Here is a 20,178-nt window from a genome sequence, read left to right as displayed (position 1 = left end):
GGGGCTGGAGAAGGAAGAGAAGATCCACCCCCTTATTTCCCTTCTTTTCTCCATTTCTCTCCTTTTTCTTCTCTGTCAGATCTGCCTTTCCTTCCTTTTCTCTATTTTGTGGTAGCAGCGAACTTTGGTCTCCTCCTTCCCCACTCCCGACACGAACGCTCCTTTATCAAGAACTGGCCTCACTTGGGCCTGGACCACCTCCTTTCAACTGAGGCAAACGAATTCGCATTAATCTTGATACTTGATGTAACTTGGTCCTAACGGTGTTCACCATTGCTGGCTTTACTGCAAGGAAAATTATATTGTGCAAGAATAGAAACTTGACTATGAAAAATCTAAAGAGGGGAAAACCTGTATCTGGCATTAAAAATTTTATGGTCATTTTCAAATATATACCCAAGTAGGGAGAAGAGAACAATAAAAACACATATATCTGATTTTAAAAATTGCTAACTTGGGGCACCTGGGTGGCTCAGTTGGTTAAATGTCCAACTTGGGCTCAGGTCATCATCTCACGGTCCATGAGTTAGAGCCCCGCGTTGGGCTCTGTGCTGACAGCTCAGAGCCTAGAGGCTGCTTCAGATTCTGTGTCTCCCTCTCTCTCTCTGCCCCTCCCTTGCTTGTGCTCTGTCTCCCTCTCTCTCAAAATCAAACATAAAAATTTTAAAAAAATAAAAAATTGCTAACTCATGGCCAATTTTATTTCACCTATACCCACATTCCTCCTTTCCTACGAGATTACTTTAAATTCAGTCTCAGACATCCTGTGATTTCATACATAAATATCTCAAAATAGATCTTTAAAGGATAAGGATTCCTTTTGAAACAAAACTGCAATTTAATGTTAACATCTAAAATACTGACAATAGTTCTGTAATATCACCAGCGTCCTGAGATGACCACTTATCTTTGGAAAGTGGCTGTGTTCATGCACTATTGTTCCAACCAGAATACCAAAAATTTCCACAAGTTAAATTTGGTGATGTTTCTCTTAAGTGTCTTTTTACCTATAAGTCACCTCCCTTTCATTTTCTTCCAGTTTGTGTAGTGAAAAGTCCCTGACCATTTGTCTTATTGTTTCCCACAGTTTGCTGACTGCCTCTCTGTGGTGTGTCAGATACGTCCCTTTGTCGCCCTCTAGCTTATAGACCCGGAGGTAGATTTTGAGACTTGATTTGACTTGGGTTGGACTTTTTAGCAAGAATTACTCAAAGAACACACTGTATACATCTATCAGGAGTGGTGTTACACCCGGTTGCCTCTGTTTTTATAATGTTAGCGATCAGTACATTATTTCATTAGCGGTTAAAAAATGGTGATATTCTGATTCTATCATCCCTTTCTCAAAACCTTTTCTAAAAAATCTAAATAAAATACTTCAGTGAAAAGAAACTTCCTCTCAGCGAATATCTGGTTACCCTCTGATGCAATTTAATCAGAAAAAGTAGAAAATACTTGATTTTTCTTTTTATGAACTGATGTTCAGAATAATGAGTTAATTCCCTAGCATCTTCCACTGACGGTGAATAAGGAAATTTTCAAATTATTAATTCATAAATGTTTAACTTACTTGGTGTTTTAACCCATTTCTAGTATTATTCTTATAAATGTTCTAATTGTTTCATTTTGGCCAGTGAAATCCTTTCTGAGTTGGTTTCTGGGTCTTTTTCACATGACTCCAATTTGTCTGATTAAAACCTAGTGTTCTGGCATAAGATATCCATCCCACATATATTTTGTGTATTTCACACCCCAGATCTGGATTCAGCCGTTCTCCATAGGGAGTCCTTGATCCCCTCTGAGTAAGTGGTATTTGGGGTCTAGGTACCTGAGGTCTGGGGGTATTTGGATAAAGGGGTATTTGGAGTTCAGGACTGTAGGAGATTTACTTAAGCTCTTCAAATTTTAGATTTCTCTTTTATATTGAAATTATGATTTCTAATAATACTAATAAAATCACTTAACTATTTTATCAGGATTAGTTTTAGAATCACAATACATTTTAAATAAAATATAACAAGTATCACTAACAAAATGTGATTATTAAAAGGACTTCTAAGACATTTTTGTCAACGGGATCTAAAACAGTAGGACACACATATTGCTGTGTTTTGAAGCCACTCAAATAATTCCTGTGTATTTATGACTTTAACTCAACATCAAGGTTTATTTTTTTCATTTTCATTTTAATTTTTAGAAATAGCTCCAAAATTTTTACTTACTTTGGTGTATAATTATTAAATTGTGCATACCACTTAATAGTCAAATCCAAAAAACCAGGTATATTCAGAAAAGTGTGGCTTCTATTCCTACTACATCTCTCCCCTTAGAATTTATCATAGAAGTAGCTTTTTTTTAATGTCTTGCTTATCCATTTCCTTAAAAAATATAAACTAATATGTAAATATATGTATACATTTCTGTTCCCTTTATTTAAATAGATGGCAGTAGACCATGCCCACTTTCTTCACCTTGTCTTTGTCAAGGTTATCAAACAAATGTGAGGGGCAGGAGTAAGCCACATGTTCATCTTTTTAAATGGTCATCACCCTTGAAGAATTTTCCAGATGAAAGTGATAATCCTATGAAGGAAGAGGAACAGTTCAGGATACCCTACGGCAAAGTTTGGGGCCTTTCCCAGCCTAGCTCCTCACATATCATTGGCCACCTGCCTTCTCCTTCCACTAGAATGATGTCAGAATTATTATCATGACTTCTCATGGAGGCAGCTATACAGCTCTCAGAGTCTCTGCTAGGAAAGGACTTGGGTGGGGAGACAGGGAGAGTACTGCGTCTTGTGTCATGTGTCAGCTCTGGGGAATCTCTCCAAAGGGATTCCAGGGGCCTCTGTGTTGATGTCCCTAGGGACTGCTGGCATCTGGAGAATGTCAACTTAAAAAAAAAGTTTCCTTCATTAAAATTGTTAAAAAGTCAGCCCACTGAAATGAAATGCATTTTGGGAAAGAAAGTGTTGAAAGTACTGATAACTTCGGTTTTAGGACAAAGGAATTGTGGGTAAATGATAACGGGTGATAGAGAAAAGAGGTTCTAAGGTATGGAGAAAAACTTGAGCAGTTGCAGAGCACATTTACAGAGGAGAGTAACAGAAGACAAGGTCCAGGGCAGTCAGTAGTTAATAACAGTATAGTAACAGTTATAATAGCAGACATCTAACTTAAAGTAACTGAGTTCATGACAGATCATAATTTTTCCTTAGCATTCTAAGGGGCACATATTGATGCTTGTGGTGTGGAAGAAGCATCCTATATATATATGACTTCCTGAGCACTCATTGGCACTATCCTTGGTAACTGCTACATCATCAGAACCTTTAAATATTTATGCATGGCTCAAGTACATGTTGTTATTTTCCAAGTAATGCCTACTGGTAAGAAAACAGCTTTTCAACTATATAGTAGTATCTCCAGTTACAAATAAGCAATTGATGAATATTTAAAAAAAAAAAAAAGACATCTCCTAATCACATTTAGTTTCAAGCTCATTTCTTGGGCTTGAGTCATTTCTTGCTTCTTGAGTCATCTTATTGTTATACTTTGCTTGAGTCTATTCACAAAATCATGAGCTTTTAAAAAACAGGCGGACAGCAGAAAAAAAAATAGAGAAAAAAAATATAAGCCCATCATGTCCCTTTAAAATATAATAGCACTGATTTCAAAGTAATCTTGCAATCTGAAGGAAACATGAACTTAGTTTAAAACGTTCATTTTCATCAATGAGACCAAGACCAATTATGTGATACAGAGAGGTGCGGAGTTTGACAGCAAAAACAAATCCTGGTCCTGTAGGCTTATGCCAGAAACAGTATGATTCCCTCAGCAAGCATAAATATCACCACCCACAATCCCACCAGTTTTCCATACTACATGCCACAAGCCCTGTAGATATTATTTCTTATTCAAATTAAAATAAATTATAGTGTGTATCTAGTCCTAAATGCATTGGGTCATTTTGAAAACATTTTCCAGCAGAATATAATGGACCTAGAATGTCTTGAGATACTGCAGTAAACCTGAGTTTCAGCTGATACGGTATTTTTCTCAAAAAATATGTAGAACATTCACCACGTAACTCTGACTCCCTACATCAAGTATTTGACTGAATATCATTGAGCTAGACAGACAAATATACTCATAGTCAAGGACTTCATACCCTGAGGTCATCAAGATGTACACCATTATATAGATGTTAAGCGTATCTTTTTAAATCTGAACTTATGCACAGAGAAATCCTTCACATGTCATTAACCCAAGTACACTACAGGAGGTCAGAATATTACACATCCATGAATCAATTTAGAGAAAAGATGAGGACCACCGTCCTGGTCAGAACCAGCTAAGATCAGTCAGTAGTGATTGAAACTGATATGTGTGCACATAACTACTAAATCAGCAGCAGAATATCAGAAGTCACTCAAAAGATGATGCCACCGCTTGGTTAATCTCCAGTTCTATTGGGAGGAAAAGCATGATTAATAGATGTATCTCACCTGAATGATAAAACAGCATCTGAGCAATTAGAGTGTGACCTCTGGCTGCAATGTACAAGGTATAATGGCAATAATAAGACGAAATCAGTGAGAGGAAGAGTAGCATATTTTGGAGTTAACTCAGCTAAAAGCAGAAATGGAAAAAGACAGAAAGTAAAACCAATGCAACTCCAAACTCCAAAAACAGTTGAAAAGATAAAATGGATTTTACAAATTAAATTTTTAAAGGAAAAGAAAATTAGAATGACAACTAGTGGAAGAAAACCGTCTCACCTCTACACTGTAGTGAAGTGAAGTAAGGTGTCAGTGCTCCTGTTGATTTCATTTTCTTCCAGGATATGTCAAGTTCCCTGGAATACCTTCCACAGTCACTTGCAAAAATCATGATCCTCTTACATTCTTTTCTCCTATTTCCCATGTCTTTCTGTAAATTGGAGTGATTTAAGGACCAGAAAGTAGGGCTTGGATTTAATTAGATCCTATAATAGCTGTGGTACATTGCAGAGTGAAAGGCATCTGTGATGGCTAATTTTATATGTCAACTTTTCTTGGCTAAGGGTTGGATGCCCAGATAGCTGGTAAAACATGATTTCTGGGTGTGTCTGTGAGGGTGTTTCCAAAAGAGATTCACATGTCCCATGACATCCAAATTAGCACTTTGGGATCTAATGTGAAGTTTACATACTTTTCCCAAAATCTCTATATCCATGGGGTCAGTAAGTATTTTTATAGGTCTCCTAGCAATTTCATATAATTTTTCCTTCTTCCTCATGAAAATAAGCCAACAAAAGAAAAAAAAAAGAGAGGAAATACTATCTTCTCTTTTTTATGAATATCAGCAGAGAATAGCAAATCCTGCCCCCCTCGGCTCGGGTGCTCCCCAAACAACAGGTCACCTCATGTCCATGGCAATCTCTCTGCTTCTGTATCCTTTGGACGCTCTTTAAAACATCCTGGACGTGGACCGCCTTCGCCTGCTCCTCTTTAAACATTTCCCTGCCCATATCTTGGTCCTTAATCATTTCCTATGATTGCACCACTTTTAAAATGGTAAGTGCTTATATTCTACTCTTTGATCATAGGCCGCCAGATATTTCTTTTTCTCCCATTCTTATTTGCTGTTTAGCCCCAATAACTCCACTGTTCCTTTGACATCTTCCATGTCTGTGATGATTTTCTGTGTCAACTTGACTAGGTCACAGTACTTAGACATTGGGTCAAACGATATTCTAGATGTCTCCGTGAAGGTATTTTTTTATTAGACTAACATTTAAATCGGTAGACTTCTGAATAAAGCAGATTACTCTCCAGATGTGGGTGGGCCTCATCCAATCATTGGAAGGCCTGAGTAGAAAAATGCCTGATTTCCCCAGAAGAGGGGATTGTGGCAGCAGACCCCTTGGAACGCAAACTGCAACTCTTTTGTGGGTCCTCTAGCTTTCCAGTCTACCTTGCAGATTTTGGACTCATCAAACCTCCACAATCATATAAGCCAATTCCTTAAAATAAATCTATGTACATCCTGTTGGTTCCATTTCTCTGGAGAACCCCGACTAATACAGTCTTCTGCCAGGGCCCCCTCGACTTCACCTCCTCCTTCTTATGGTGCTAACTCTCTACTGCCCTTCCTCTATGCTTTTGCCAGCCCACAGTGTCCTTGTCCTGCTGTCCTCCACCACAGTTATGCCTGCACATTGCAACCCTGCATCAAACTAAGAATCTACGCTCTCTGCTCCTGCACATGCGTGGTACCACAGGTGCCCGTTTGCGGTCTCCAGCCTATGCTGCGCTCTCAGAGCCATGGGGAGGTTCTTTTCTGGGTCGGCACCCTGAAAATTCAGTGTTTGTCTGCACATGTATCCAAGGGGGGTTGATTTTATGGGGAAAAGGGGACCGGACAGAACAATTTCTAATTTAGAGAAGTTTCAGTATTTATCTGTCATCTTTGACATGCAGATTTTTTTTTTTTTATTTTTGAGATGTTTTATTTATTTTTGAGAGAGAGAGAAAGGCACAGGGTGCAAGCAGGGGAGGGGGAGAGAGAGAGGAAGTCACAGAATCCAAAGCTTAACCGAAGCATCCAGATGCTTAACCGACTGAGCCACCCAGGCACCCCAACATGCAGATTTTCAAGGAGAGTGTAAACATCATTGTGAACTTCATTAATTCATGCATTTATTCTAATCTAAGGGTAGAAAATCTATTTCCAAAGTGACATCGTGAAAAAAAAATTTTTTTTTACCTCTTTTTATTTCAGAGTGTAAAGATGGAACCTCTATTACCATAATAGCTTTGCAGCTCTTGGGACACTCTTCTGCAACTTTCCACCAACTTGCTAAAATAAATACAAGTTTTTCCTGAAACTGCTATTCCCCAGCCCACCCCCAACTCATGATGACTCTGACATATTGTAATAAAGCCATTGCTCCCTGAGGATCTCTTTGCACTGCTCCAGCAATTTTTGTCTTCTCTCTCTCTTATTGAAAAAGAACCCTATTATTAAGTACTTAAAATGTTCAAGATTCCAAAGAGAAGACAACCTTTCGGTATGAGAGATTAATAATAACAATAAGAAATACAGAATGGGAGATAGGCGTTCACAGCCAAATAAAAATTTCATTTGCAGAATACAAATCAAATATGATTTCTTTTGAGCTGCATCTCTCTGATTTATAGACACAGCTCTGTAGAATATTTCCTAGTATTTTTGCTTCCTCTGTTCTCCTTTTCATACTCACAGCTACTTCTGCACAAATGCCCTAACATTTGAATCTTTTCTAAAGCATGACTCTTCTAAATTGGCCAAAGGATTATTCTTTGTGAATGCTTCTGAAAGTAGTTAGATGCGGATAATTATATACAAAGACAATCTTAGGCAATGAGGTATAACTCCTAAAGGCAATTGGGAATATGGATGGATAAAGACATTTGGTTCAAGTTCTGATTCTTATGACTAAGAGTTTTTCTTCTACATATTCATACAGAATATTATATGGATGCCTCATCTCAGTACATACACATACCTCTGCCTTGTCAACCGGCAGACACATCACCAGACTTTTGTACTTTGGACCTTAAGTAATCACAAAAGTGTTTCCTTTTACTATCATGATATTATTCATATGTATTCCAAACCACATTAGCAAAAAAAAAAAAAAAAAAAAAAAAAAAAGCATGGTTTCTATCTCCTAGAAATTCACAGCCTTAATTAAGAAATGGTATGCATTTTAGCCAGTAGCATTTGGGTATTTATTTGTAGTGAGTGTATAATTTGGAATAAAGGAAAATGTGTAAGTACAGTGAAAGAGAATGAAAAATACATGAATGCGTTTGAAATCCAGTCGATTAAGGTTATACAAACCATGCAAAGTAATCCATAAGGACTCCGTGGAAATGACACTATCACAGATGTCATTGGAAACAAGACCCTGGTGATGAGTTAGTGAACACAGGAAAAGTGATAGGGCAGGAGGGACCAGAAAGTAAGTGGTTAGAAGGCCCCAAGTTGGAGGGGATGAACTGAAGCATATTTGGCAAGCGTGCCTGAGATAAATGAAGAGTATACCCACAAGAGAAGTGTGAGAGCACAAGGCACCCTGGTGAATGTCCTAAGAGCAATCACTGAGTAGGGGAGTCCGGAGGTGTGGTTCACCCTACCCAAGGGAGCGGTCAATGAAACGAACCAGGTTTGGGGTTGGACAGGCCCTCAGGCCTGTCAGCCAAGCAAAACATTTCAGTAAAATAGAGTGGCATGCTGATTTTTGTACACCAAATGCATGGAGTTACCCCATCCCGGAGGCAACAACAAATGTGTATTAATCCACATATATGCCCTTCTACCTAGTCCTCTGCAGCGAGCCTTGGCCTTTACCTGCACAACGTTTGCTGATGAACAGAGCAATGCTAACTCTCCCACACTGACAGCACTGAAAGCAAACCTACACCTTGAACTACAATACATATGTTGAGAAACAAAAAAGGATTAAATCCACAGTCTATTAAAGTTAGCATCATTCTACCGCCTGAGAGTAGATTATGTGTAAAATATGACCCTAAACCAAGGATCTGAATATTCACCACGGATTCCCTTCTCTCAGTATGTCGCAATACTGCTCTTTGCTAGCTTTGCGTACTTACCAATATTAGGAAGGAAGAGAGCTCAATGTAAAACTTTATAAAAGTTCTAACTACTCACATGAACTTAGATCGGAACTTAGGATCTTAAATCTCAGTTTCTTCGGTATCAAAATATTATTGATCTACTTTCTTTATGGGTCGATGGGGAAGCATGCAATTTTGCAGCTGGAAGGGAATGAGACAGCACTCAGTAAGTACCTGGATTCTACCTGCACCCTCGTTCTGTAAGGACACAAAAAGCAGCACACTGAGGTGAGTTGTCCTTAGGGCTGTGCTGGTCATCTGCTTGTTTCACTTAGAACCACGTATCACCCTTTCCCTGCTCTGTTCTGAGGCATGCGAGGGCTGAGTGATGCTGACTGAGAATTGTAGGCTCCTGGTTTAGCAAGCTTCCAGCCCAGAGCTGGGGAGAGGTGGGCAGGTGAAGGGCAGGGAGGGGCCAGGATACTTCTCCCCACTCTTGCTCTGCCTGGGAAGCTTCTTGGTAGTGGCTGAGTCTTTTTTTCACAAGGCTCCTGCTCCCAAAGGACACCCTTGCTTCTCCAATCCTCTACTGGGAAGCCGCTGCCAGGATTCTAGCACTAATAGACAACGTCAGCCTCTAAGCTCTGGAGGCATGACCTTCTCATTTTTCCCTCCGGCCCTTGGCGTTATAGCATCTTCCTGCTGTCACTAAGCTCTGAGTCGTCTCACCGCCTCACGTTTGGCCGATCAGCTTTTCCGTCACCTGTAACCAATTTCCTCTGATGACTGTGCAGTTTCAGAGGCCTGGAGCGATTCTGGTTTTTCTGACTGGGCACTGACTCAGAGATCAATTTAGCATCAGAACTCAAGTATTTTTTAATCTGTAATAACATGATCAAAGACTAATGACATGCACGTCAGACTGCCACCCACCCATTAGACAAATATATTTTTTAGACCACTACTAAAATAAGCATTAACAAATATCATATGATGCTACAGACTGATAACTCACGTAGGCTTTATAGTATCATTAAATATTATAGCATTATACAACAAGTAGGAAATATTCACTGTTTTTCTTAAAAATTTGATAATTGAATTATTTCCTACCTGTTCTCCTCTATTTGTTCTCCTTTGTTTCTTTCACATCCAGATTACTTTGCCCTATTTGAAACCTCATATAAATCTAATCTTTACCTGTGCTTCCATAAATAAATATTCCATCCATCGCCCACCCTCCCCAATCTCTTCCTCTTCAGTCCCTAAGATTCACTCTTTACCATCAAATGTCCGCTCACTTTCAAAATTTCACATCAGTTTTGGAATCCACTCCAGAAATGGCTAGCATATTCTTGCATCATCTGTTTTTGATGGCCATAAGTTATTCCATTGGGTGGAGGTGCTATAATTTATTTAAGCGAGTGATATACGGCTGCTGGGTTCAATCAATATCATTTTGCTGCTGCAGACAACGTTGCAGTGAATATTCTTGCATACATTTCAAATGTACAATGCAAGTGAGCTTGCAGGATTAACCCCTAGAGTTTGGGTTACTTTTTGGTGCAGATTATATACCTGGATAGATTTAAAGCATTAGGCAACACTGTTTTGGACTCCCTATGGCAATGTTTTCTGTGTCTTAAATCATTTGGGTTCTCCTTCAAAATGCTGATTTCATACACATAGTATTTTGACCTGTAACATAGGGGATATAGAAGCCAGGTTCCTGAGGAGCAAAATCTTGCCCCATTTAGCTGTGTGGCCTTGGGAAAATAACCTTCACATCTCTGTTTTCGTATACACAAACTGGGCATTATCAGAATTCCTAACTCACTGGATTGTGAAGATTAACTGAATAAATATATAATGCATATAGAATAATGCCTGGAGTAGTTCTTTTTATTTGAGCAAATAATCCCTCCACTCTTTTATTTATAGACCTTAACTTATATTATTTACAAACCTATCGACAGAAGATTCTGGGCCATAATAAGTGTTCATCCTTCTCAGAAGCTTTTTAGATGCTTTTCTTTAAAATCAATTTTTAGCTTCCTCTTGTGTTAAACAGTAGTACCCATAATACCACGGTTTTCATATCGTCGTTAAAATTTTGTAAGAAGAGTCATCATATTAAATGTGTAACTATTAAAACTAAAGAAGACATTACTTTGTTACACAAAACAACTTGGCAAATTATGTCCAAAGAACACTGTAGTTCCAACATTCTCATTTATTCAAGTCTTTTAGGGAATGCTACCTGACACCTATTTTTTTTAAAATATATGAAATTTATTGTCAAATTGGTTTCCATACAACACCCAGTGCTCATCCCAACAGGTGCCCTCCTCAATACCCATCACCCACCCTCCCCTTCCTCCCACCCCCCCATCAGCCCTCAGTTTGTTCTTAGTTTTTAAGAGTCTCTTATGCTTTGGCTCTCTCCCACTCTAACCTCTTTTTATTTCCTTCCCCTCCTCCATGGGTTCCTGTTAAGTTTCTTAGGATCCACGTAAGAGTGAACACATATGATATCTGTCTTTCTCTGTATGGTTTATTTCACTTAGCATAACACTCTCCAATTCCATCCACATTGCTACAAAGGGCCATATTTCATTCTTTCTCATTGCCACGTAGTACTCCATTGTGTATATAAACCACACTGACACCTGTTTTAATGCGCATGTCTTCAATAATGAATGAGGTGGTAGACGCTTGCACATACTTACATATCATCCTTTCCTTTCTAGGCAGTGTCTGTTTATATTTTGCTTCCTTTTTTAAAAAAATAAAGCTTTATTTTTTATTATTAATTTTCAAGAGTATTTTGTACCTGTGCTAATAGAATCTTCGGAGATAATGGGCATGTTCTATAACTGCACTAATACAGTAACCAATGGCTTCATCCAGCTAGCTATTCAGCACTTAAAATGTGGCCAGCGTGACTGAGAAACTTTATTTTTATTTTCTTTCATTTTAGTTAATTGAGTTTTAAATTTAAATAGCACTAGATAGCTAGTGGCTACCATATTAGACCATCTTTCTCATTAGAAGGACTGAGTTAACATCTGGTTTATAGCTCTTTTTACCTAGCATTGATCTTTAGCCAAATTCTTCTTGCAACATATACTCGAGGAATGCACAGGAGTTTACTGGATCTAAGATACATCGGCATCCTGCTGATTATGCTTTGTACTGAACTAAGAATCTATACTTGGTTGTCAAGTGTGTTTATGGAGTAATTCAATGGTTCCTACACTTTGCAGCAAATTGGAATCGCCTCGTACTATTTCTTTAAAATCCCAATACCTGGTTTCCATCCCAAATACTATTTGATTGGCATGGATGCTACCTGGGTATCAGAATTCAAATAAGCTGCAACATTTGGGAACGACAGACACCACCTGTAATCAGTGAGTAACGTTGGGAGTGATGAGATGCAGTCACGCCGAAACAAAAAGGGGGTTGGCAGGTATCTCTGAGGAGTCATGTCATTGGCAAGGTATGAAAGCTGAAGGTGCCCTGAAGCTGATGGCTTTCCTGATCTGTGGTGGTCACACCTACTCAGCCTTGCCCATGGTGACCACGTTTATCCCAATTCAAGTTGTGGGGATATTTAGAAGCTGTTCAGTGTAACTAAGCATCCATTATGCTGTTGCTGTGCACACTGTGATATTGCCTGCCCTGTATCCCTTTTTTTAAATATGAAATTGTCAAATTGGTTTCCATACAACACCCAGTGCTCATCCCAACAGGTGCCCTCTGCAATACCCCTCACCCACCCACCCCTCCCTCCCACCCCCCCCCCCCAACAAACAACCCTCAGTTTGTTCTCAGTTTTTAAGAGTCTCTTATGTTTTGGCTTTTTAAATCTAAGTAAACTTGCAGGTAAATGAAGTCCATTCAGTCATTGTCAATCTGAATATCAATCTCAACCCAGGACCACTGCTGCTGGTGAATCAAAGTGGGCACTGCCATCATAGAGGCTACAAATATTTTTCAATTTATACTCTTCCTTTTAATATTGTTTATGTTATTTTTTCATGCAGCTCTCTAAATATTATCTCATTTTTCATCATTTCCTCGATGGCACCTGGGTTTGGTTCTCTTGCTTAGAAAGACATGTGCCTTCCAATATTATGTGTGTTATCTATTCATCATCTTGTGTTTTCTTCTATTATTTTTTTCTATGTCTGTATTATTATTGTTTAGAGAGAGTGTGTGAGCAGGGGAACACAGGGAAAGAGAGAGGTTCCCAAGCAGGCTCCATGCTCATTGGGAGGCCTAACGTGGGGCTCGATCTCAACATCATGACCTGAGCCAAAATATAGAGTTAGACGCTCAAACAACTGAGCCACCCAAGAGCCCCTGTATTATTTTCAAATATTCAATTCATCGGGAATCCATTTTGATATAAAAATGTTACTTATTTTTCTATAAACTATAGCTTACTAAGTTCCATTATTGACTATATACATTTCCTCACATATTTTCTTTTTTTTTTTCAATATATGAAATTTATTGTCAAATTGGTTTCCATACAACACCCAGTGCTCATCCCAAAAGGTGCCCTCCTCAGTACCCATCACCCACCCTCCCCTCCCTCCCACCCCCCATCAGCCCTCAGTTTGTTCTCAGTTTTTAAGAGTCTCTTATGCTTTGGCTCTCTCCCACTCTAACCTCTTTTTTTTTTTCCTTCCCCTCCCTCATGGGTTTCTGTTAAGTTTCTCAGGATCCACATAAGAGTGAAAACATATGATATCTGCCTTTCTCTGCATGACTTGTTTCACTTAGCATCACACTCTCCAGTTCCATCCACGGTGCTACAAAAGGCCAGATTTCATTCTTTCTCATTGCCACGTAGTACTCCATTGCGTATATAAACCACAATTTCTTTATCCATTCATCAGTTGATGGACATTTAGGCTCTTTCCATAATTTGGCTCTTGTTGAGAGTGCTGCTATAAACATTGGGGTCCAAGTGCCCCTATGCATCAGTACTCCTGTATCCCTTGGGTAAACTCCTACCAGTCCTCACATATTTTCAATGCTACGGGTATCTTAGGCAAATCCCTAAATGGTATTTGGACTTAGTAATGGATGTTCTCTTTTATTCTTTCACTATGTTTTCACTTGCCAGTATCAACATGTTTTAATTAACATAGATTTATAAAATTTTTCTAACATGTAGGTTCTCCTTACTACTGTTATTTTGCTAATTTATGTATTTGTTCATACTTTTTATACATGAAATTCAGAATGATTTCATTTTTATGAGTTATTTTAGGTAGAATGAGTAGCTTGTGATACTATTTTCCACTTCAAAACGGATATGACTTGTCATTTAATCAAGTCTTCTTTTATATCCTTCAGTAATATTCTAAATATTATTTTTATATATCCTGTACATTTTTCTAAGTTTTACCTTGATATTTATTCATTTTTAGTTCTAGTTTAAGTGGAGTATGTATTCCTTTTGTATTGTCTATGCAGTTATTTATAAGTGGGAAGATAAATTACTGATTTTAAAAATTAATTTTGTTGTTAGGCACATTACTGAGTTACCATCTTAAAAAATAGTAAAATAATTCTCTTATATTTTTAAGCATTATATTGTATCAATGCCAAATCTTGTCACCTCCTTTCTAGCTTTATATATTTTTCTATCTCTTTCTCTGATCAAAACATGCTTGTAAGTTCAGAACTTAAATTTTTTTTTTCAACATTTATTTATTTTTGGGACAGAGAGAGACAGAGCATGAACGGGGGAGGGGCAGAGAGAGAGGGAGACACAGAATCAGAAACAGGCTCCAGGCTCTGAGCCATCAGCCCAGACGCGGGGCTCGAACTCACGGACCGCAAGATCGTGACCTGGCTGAAGTTGGACGCTTAACTGACTGCGCCACCCAGGCGCCCCAAGTTCAGAATTTAAAAAACCAAAAATTCGGAAAGAGAGCCTAATGCATTGGTTTACAGAGAGACCTAGATGGCTAGTCTTAACAACAAAAGAGACATTTCAAAAGGACAGACTTGTTCCAAGAGAGAACTCCAAATGTAGTCTCCCGAGGCTGGAACTAGAAACGCCGGAAGTAGACATCTACGACATCAGATCACAGCGATGGCAAGAAAGAATGGAGAAAAGGGGGTCATGTTGTTATCACTGAACTGTGACATGGTAGAATGTGAGACGCAAGTTGGAAAGTGTCTTTAACACATGTTATTCCCTGGTTGATGATTTGAGAACGATCCTGAGTGTGAGTGTGCCCTCTGAGGAGGGCACCAAATCCAATCTCCTGTTAACTCTAATCACTCTGTTCAAATAATTTTTACTTTGCTTGCTTAGAGGCAGATCATTTTGAAGAATGTGAAACAACATTACCATTTGTCTTATATCACTGTTTACGTGTACTTGAAATGCATGGGAGTTCCCATATATGTATTTTGTGCATCACCTATTGATACAAAGTTCCCATATATATGTGTGTCCAAAGAAGTTTATAAGAAGGGACTCACAGAGCACACTAGAGAATGAGCACAGATGCACGGAGGTGAAAGAAACCACACTACATGATAGAGAAGGTGCCTAGCAAACTAACTGTTCAGATCCATGACTGAAGCCACATTAAAAACCCAGATGCAGCCACCTTTAAGCATGCACTACTAGGTTAATCATTTTCAAAAGGGTGAAGAAGTCATGATTAAATAGAAATACATCAAGAGATTTCCTGACGATACAAATAATAGCAACTTCCATTAAAAATGTCTTTTTGGCAACGGAGTAGAGGCCATCCAGAAAGACAGATGCAGCTTAAGGCATTCTCTAGGCCTCTGTCCAAGTACTGAGGCAAGTCTTGCGATGCATTAAACTTGATGGTTTGACACGTTGACATACACGGCATTAGTACTGTTGTGCTTTGAAACCCCACAAATGATTTTTGCAGGTTTAAGTTGCTAGAATAAGGGCTCGAAAGAGGGGAAGAACGAGGAAAGATGTGCCTTGCATGGCATGGAGTCCAGCAAGCTTATAGCACCCCTCCCGCTTGTATTCCTGCCTCCTGAGGTTTTCTATTAAACTCCCCTGGCCACATGTTTATTTGATTTGAAACAAATGCATGTTAAAATCTTTGCAGGTAGTGTTTCTGCACCGTGTGGCTTTGAGAGTTGACGACTCAATCATTCACAGTGATAATGGTGTGAATATTCTGGGACAGGTGATACTTCTACCTAATTGACTATATTACTATGTCACAGGGGCTCTGTGTTTTTCACAAAACAAACCCAGAATCATGACATTAAACACTTCTAAGTAAAAAACAAGGGGCGCCTGAGTGGCTCAGTCGGGTAAGCATCTGACCTCTGCTCAGAGCATGATCTCACTGTTCGTGAGTCTAAGCTCCACATCAGGCTGTCTGCTGTCAACACGGAGTCTGCTTTGGTCCCTGTCTCCCTCTCTCTGCCCCTCCCCAGCTCATGCTTTCTCTCTGTCTCAAAAATAACTAAAACATCAAAAAAAATTTTAACAATAAAAAAATAAGAAAAATAAGAAACAAAACTACTCTAACTTTAGAAATACGCTAAAGGTTTTTGTTTGTTTGGAAAACCAGGTACAAATGACATCCATAAAAAAACAAAAAGCAAACTATTCTGTGTATAACAATCATATTTACCTAAACAATTCATAAAATTGGTACCATTCCCATTCCTTGCCTGTATAGTCTGGAGTGTCAAAGAATCTTGGGCACGTATCAGGGACCATTTGGATAATTTAGCTATAAAGTTCCTGCACATGTTTATCTATTTAAAATAGTTTCCAAGATGTTCCTTTCATGATATCTTAGCAATTGTCCTTAAATGAGCAGAAATTACACCTTACATTCACTTTTTCAATCACTTACAATAAAACTGGCTGAAAAGTCCTTTGATCATAGATGTTGAGGGATTTTATTTTATCTTCATTTTGAGAGGAACCATTTTAGTGGCTTGCATTTTCTAATTTTGTGAAATATTTACATGCCAAGTACTAGAGTAGTTTCTATAAATTACATTTATGGGCCTGGACTATAAATTTTTTTCTAAAGAAATGTTTTAATATGTGATTTTACAAAATATCATATATCTGTCAAGTTTACAGTTCTATCAAATATGTGCATGACCTGTAGAGACAATAAATACTTCATCTTTCTTTTTAAAGATTATTTGTAAGAAGCATCAGGGCCTTTTATTAAACCTTTCAGGTATATAGAGCCATTGTTCTCTCCAGCGCTCGAGGTGGGATCAAATGAAGGGAGAATGAGGATCCTCAATGTAGCATTTCAATCCATGTTGATGGGTTTTATTTTATTTGTTTCTAAACTTACAACAATTGTCTCTTCTTCCTTTTTCCATCACATACTTGTATAATGGCTTATATGTTCCCTAACCCTCTTTCATAGATTTATTTCTATCATCTGGGGCAGAATGTGAAGCTCTTAAATAAAATGGGCAGTTTTTGTTCAGTCTGTATATAACTCAGAATACCTTTTTTAAAAATGGGCCAAAAAATACCAAATAAAGAAAACGACTCTGGAAAATCTATATTTGTAAAATACAGCAGTGGGTTAAAGTCCTTACTATGTACATCAATTAAAAATTGTACTTTGGCTAAAAAACAATCCAGGTTGAAGTGATCTGTGTTATTCCAGGTGAAATGGCAAGAAGTACGCATAATTCACCATGTTTCATTCTTCCTGCTTTGGCAATTGTAGATTCACGGAGACGGAGCCTCCCTCAGAGAGCTACCTGCGTAACTAGGAGCAGGATAGAACTCAGCAGAATACCTGGGATGAGCAGGCATCAGGAGGATGTGTGTGGTATGGGATATGGGTTGTTTCACCTACATCATAACTTCGGTGTAGTCATGGTACCTGTTGCACCAAGTCTTAATTTTGATCTTGACACTCAAAGTCATCCATCAATTTTCTTCACCATATCCCAAAGTATCATTCAGACGTTCCTGACCTTGACAGTCCATTCTGACCAGTAGATTTCCTGGTTATTTTGTGGGAAACTGTACCTCTGGATATCGCCAAAGTCCATGCTGTCGTCTACTCTTTTCCAGCTACATGGGATAGCTTCCTTAATCCTTCCATAATCTAAGTTATGAAGCTTTTCCTTCAACACCCAGGTGAGCCCAGCTGTTTTGACAAAGTCAATCTACAATGATCTGCGTGTTCCACTAATTTCCAAATCTCTAGAATTCTGTACCCCATGTTTGCATGCTTCTCTGAATCATTTTTTGCTTTGTTGTGATGTATTTTATCTCTTGATGACATTAACATGAGCTCTTTTAATACCTCTCAGATTTTTTTTTTTTTCTTTACAAAGTTAGACCCAGAATAGGAGATCAATGTCTTCAAATCCATTCATTCATTGATTTTTTTTTCTGTAATAACCTCAACAAAAGCGATATACCACAATGGGTACTAAATGCTGGAAATGCAGATGAAAAAGATAAACCCTCTCCCATAAAAAGTTCAAAACTTATAGGGGGTAAAGAAATGTGCATCCTAACTCTACGTATATTAAACTGGTAAAACATAAATGCACTAAAAGACATAACTGAGGGGCGCCTGGGTGGCGCAGTCGGTTAAGCGTCCGACTTCAGCCAGGTCACGGTCTCGCGGTCCGTGAGTTCGAGCCCCGCGTCAGGCTCTGGGCTGATGGCTCAGAGCCTGGAGCCTGTTTCCGATTCTGTGTCTCCCTCTCTCTCTGCCCCTCCCCCGTTCATGCTCTGTCTCTCTCTGTCCCAAAAATAAAAATAAAAACGTTGAAAAAAAAAAAAAAACTAAAAAAAAAAAAAAAAAAAAAAAAAAAAAAGACATAACTGATTCTAGGAGGAAGCAGTCACTACAATAAAATGCATTTTTTATTCATTTATTCATTCCCTCATTCATTCATTCATTCATTCATTCATTCAACAAACATTTAGCACTTGCCTGCAACAAGCCAGGAACTCTTTAGATCTAGGATGCCGAGGGGTGCCTGGGTGGCTCAACTGGTTAAACGTCAGACCTTTGATACTGGCTCAGGTGATAATCTCTCCGTGGTGAGATTGAGCCCCATGTCAGGCTCCACACTGAGCATGGAGCCTGCTTAGGATTCTCTCCCTCCCTCTCTCTCTCTGCCCCTTCTCCCCCTCTCAAAATAAATCAACATTTAAAAAAGAAGATTTGGGGCACCTGGGTGGTTCAGTCGGTTAAGCGTCCAACTTTGGCTCAGGTCATGATCTCACAGTCCGTGGGTTCAAGCCCCACATCGGGCTCTGTGCTGACAGCTCGGAGCCTGGAGCCTGCTTTGGATTCTGTGTCTCCCTCTCTCTCTGCCCCTCCCCTGCTCGTGCTCTCTCTCTCTGTCTCCCCAAAATAAATAAGGATTAAAAAAATTTTTAAAGGAATAAACAAACAAACAAATAAATAAACAAATAATGAAAAAAAGATTTGGATGCTGAGATGACAGGTTGGAAGGTACAGCCTCTATTTTCAGGATGTTCACACTCAAAAGAGGAAGAGAATGAATAAACAAACAAATCAAAGCACAGCATAAAAAATAATATTACCTTGGCAAGTAATTATGATAGATGCCATCTGTCTTTACATTGATTAGTTTGGATTGGTTAAGGATATCATTATGCCTCTATTTCACCCTGAGAACCTCACCTTTTTTTTTTTAATTTTTTAATGCTTCTTATTTTTTTTTTTAATTTTTTTTTCAACGTTTATTTATTTTTGGGACAGAGAGAGACAGAGCATGAACGGGGGAGGGGCAGAGAGAGAGGGAGACACAGAATCGGAAACAGGCTCCAGGCTCTGAGCCATCAGCCCAGAGCCCGACGCGGGACTCGAACTCACGGACCGCGAGATCGTGACCTGGCTGAAGTCGGACGCTTAACCGACTGCGCCACCCAGGCGCCCCTTAATGCTTATTTTTGAGAGAGAGAGACAGACAGACAGACAGAGACAGAGTGTGAGCAGGAGAGGAGCAGAGAGAAGGAGACACAGAATCGGAAGCAGGCTCCAGGCTCTGAGCTCAGCTGTCAGCACAGAGCCAGATGCGGGGCTCAAATCCATGGAATGTGAGATCATGACCTGAGCTGAAGTTGGACGCCCAACCAACGGAGCCACCCAGGCACCCCTGAGAACCTCACCTTAACAAGAGTAAGCAAAGGAAGGCAAGTGGTGTGGTCTAGGTTTGACTTGCCCCAAAATTGAATAACGGAGAAATAATTTTCATGGTTGATGTATCCTCTTAAGAAATGTCAAAAACGTACATTTTACTTAACACATCTATATGTTAGCATGAATTAACCTCTACTTATCTAGTTTCAAACCCAATACTTAATTTAGAAAAAGAGTAAAGGATAATCCAAACACCTAGTTAAAATAAATACCTCATTAAGCTTTCATTGTTATTGGTTCATAATTACTGTTTATTTTATCCCTAGTTTGAATGGTTCTCATGAAATTAATTCAACCGTAATATCCAGTTTTTCTCGCTCTTCTACACTTCAGCTTGCTTAGGATTTTAAGGCAGCT

General features: G+C 38.9%; 1 protein-coding gene across 4 annotated transcripts in view; it reads right to left on the bottom strand.

Moving 5' to 3' along the window:
- Nucleotides 1-20,178, bottom strand: part of CNTNAP4 (contactin associated protein family member 4) — a 255,955-nt gene that overhangs the window by 156,289 nt on the left and 79,488 nt on the right. The window contains exon 1 of one of the 4 annotated variants that reach the window (XM_045443604.1): nucleotides 4,781-4,907. The exons of the other annotated variants lie outside the window; for them this stretch is intronic. The gene's annotated coding sequence lies outside the window, so the exon portion shown is untranslated. Of the gene's footprint in view, nucleotides 1-4,780; nucleotides 4,908-20,178 lie in introns of those variants that run through there. 4 annotated transcript variants of the gene reach the window in all.

Source organism: Leopardus geoffroyi, chromosome E2 (assembly GCF_018350155.1).
Source record: "Leopardus geoffroyi isolate Oge1 chromosome E2, O.geoffroyi_Oge1_pat1.0, whole genome shotgun sequence".
Taxonomy (NCBI): domain Eukaryota; kingdom Metazoa; phylum Chordata; class Mammalia; order Carnivora; family Felidae; genus Leopardus; species Leopardus geoffroyi.
This window is presented reverse-complemented; position numbering and strand designations above follow the sequence as displayed.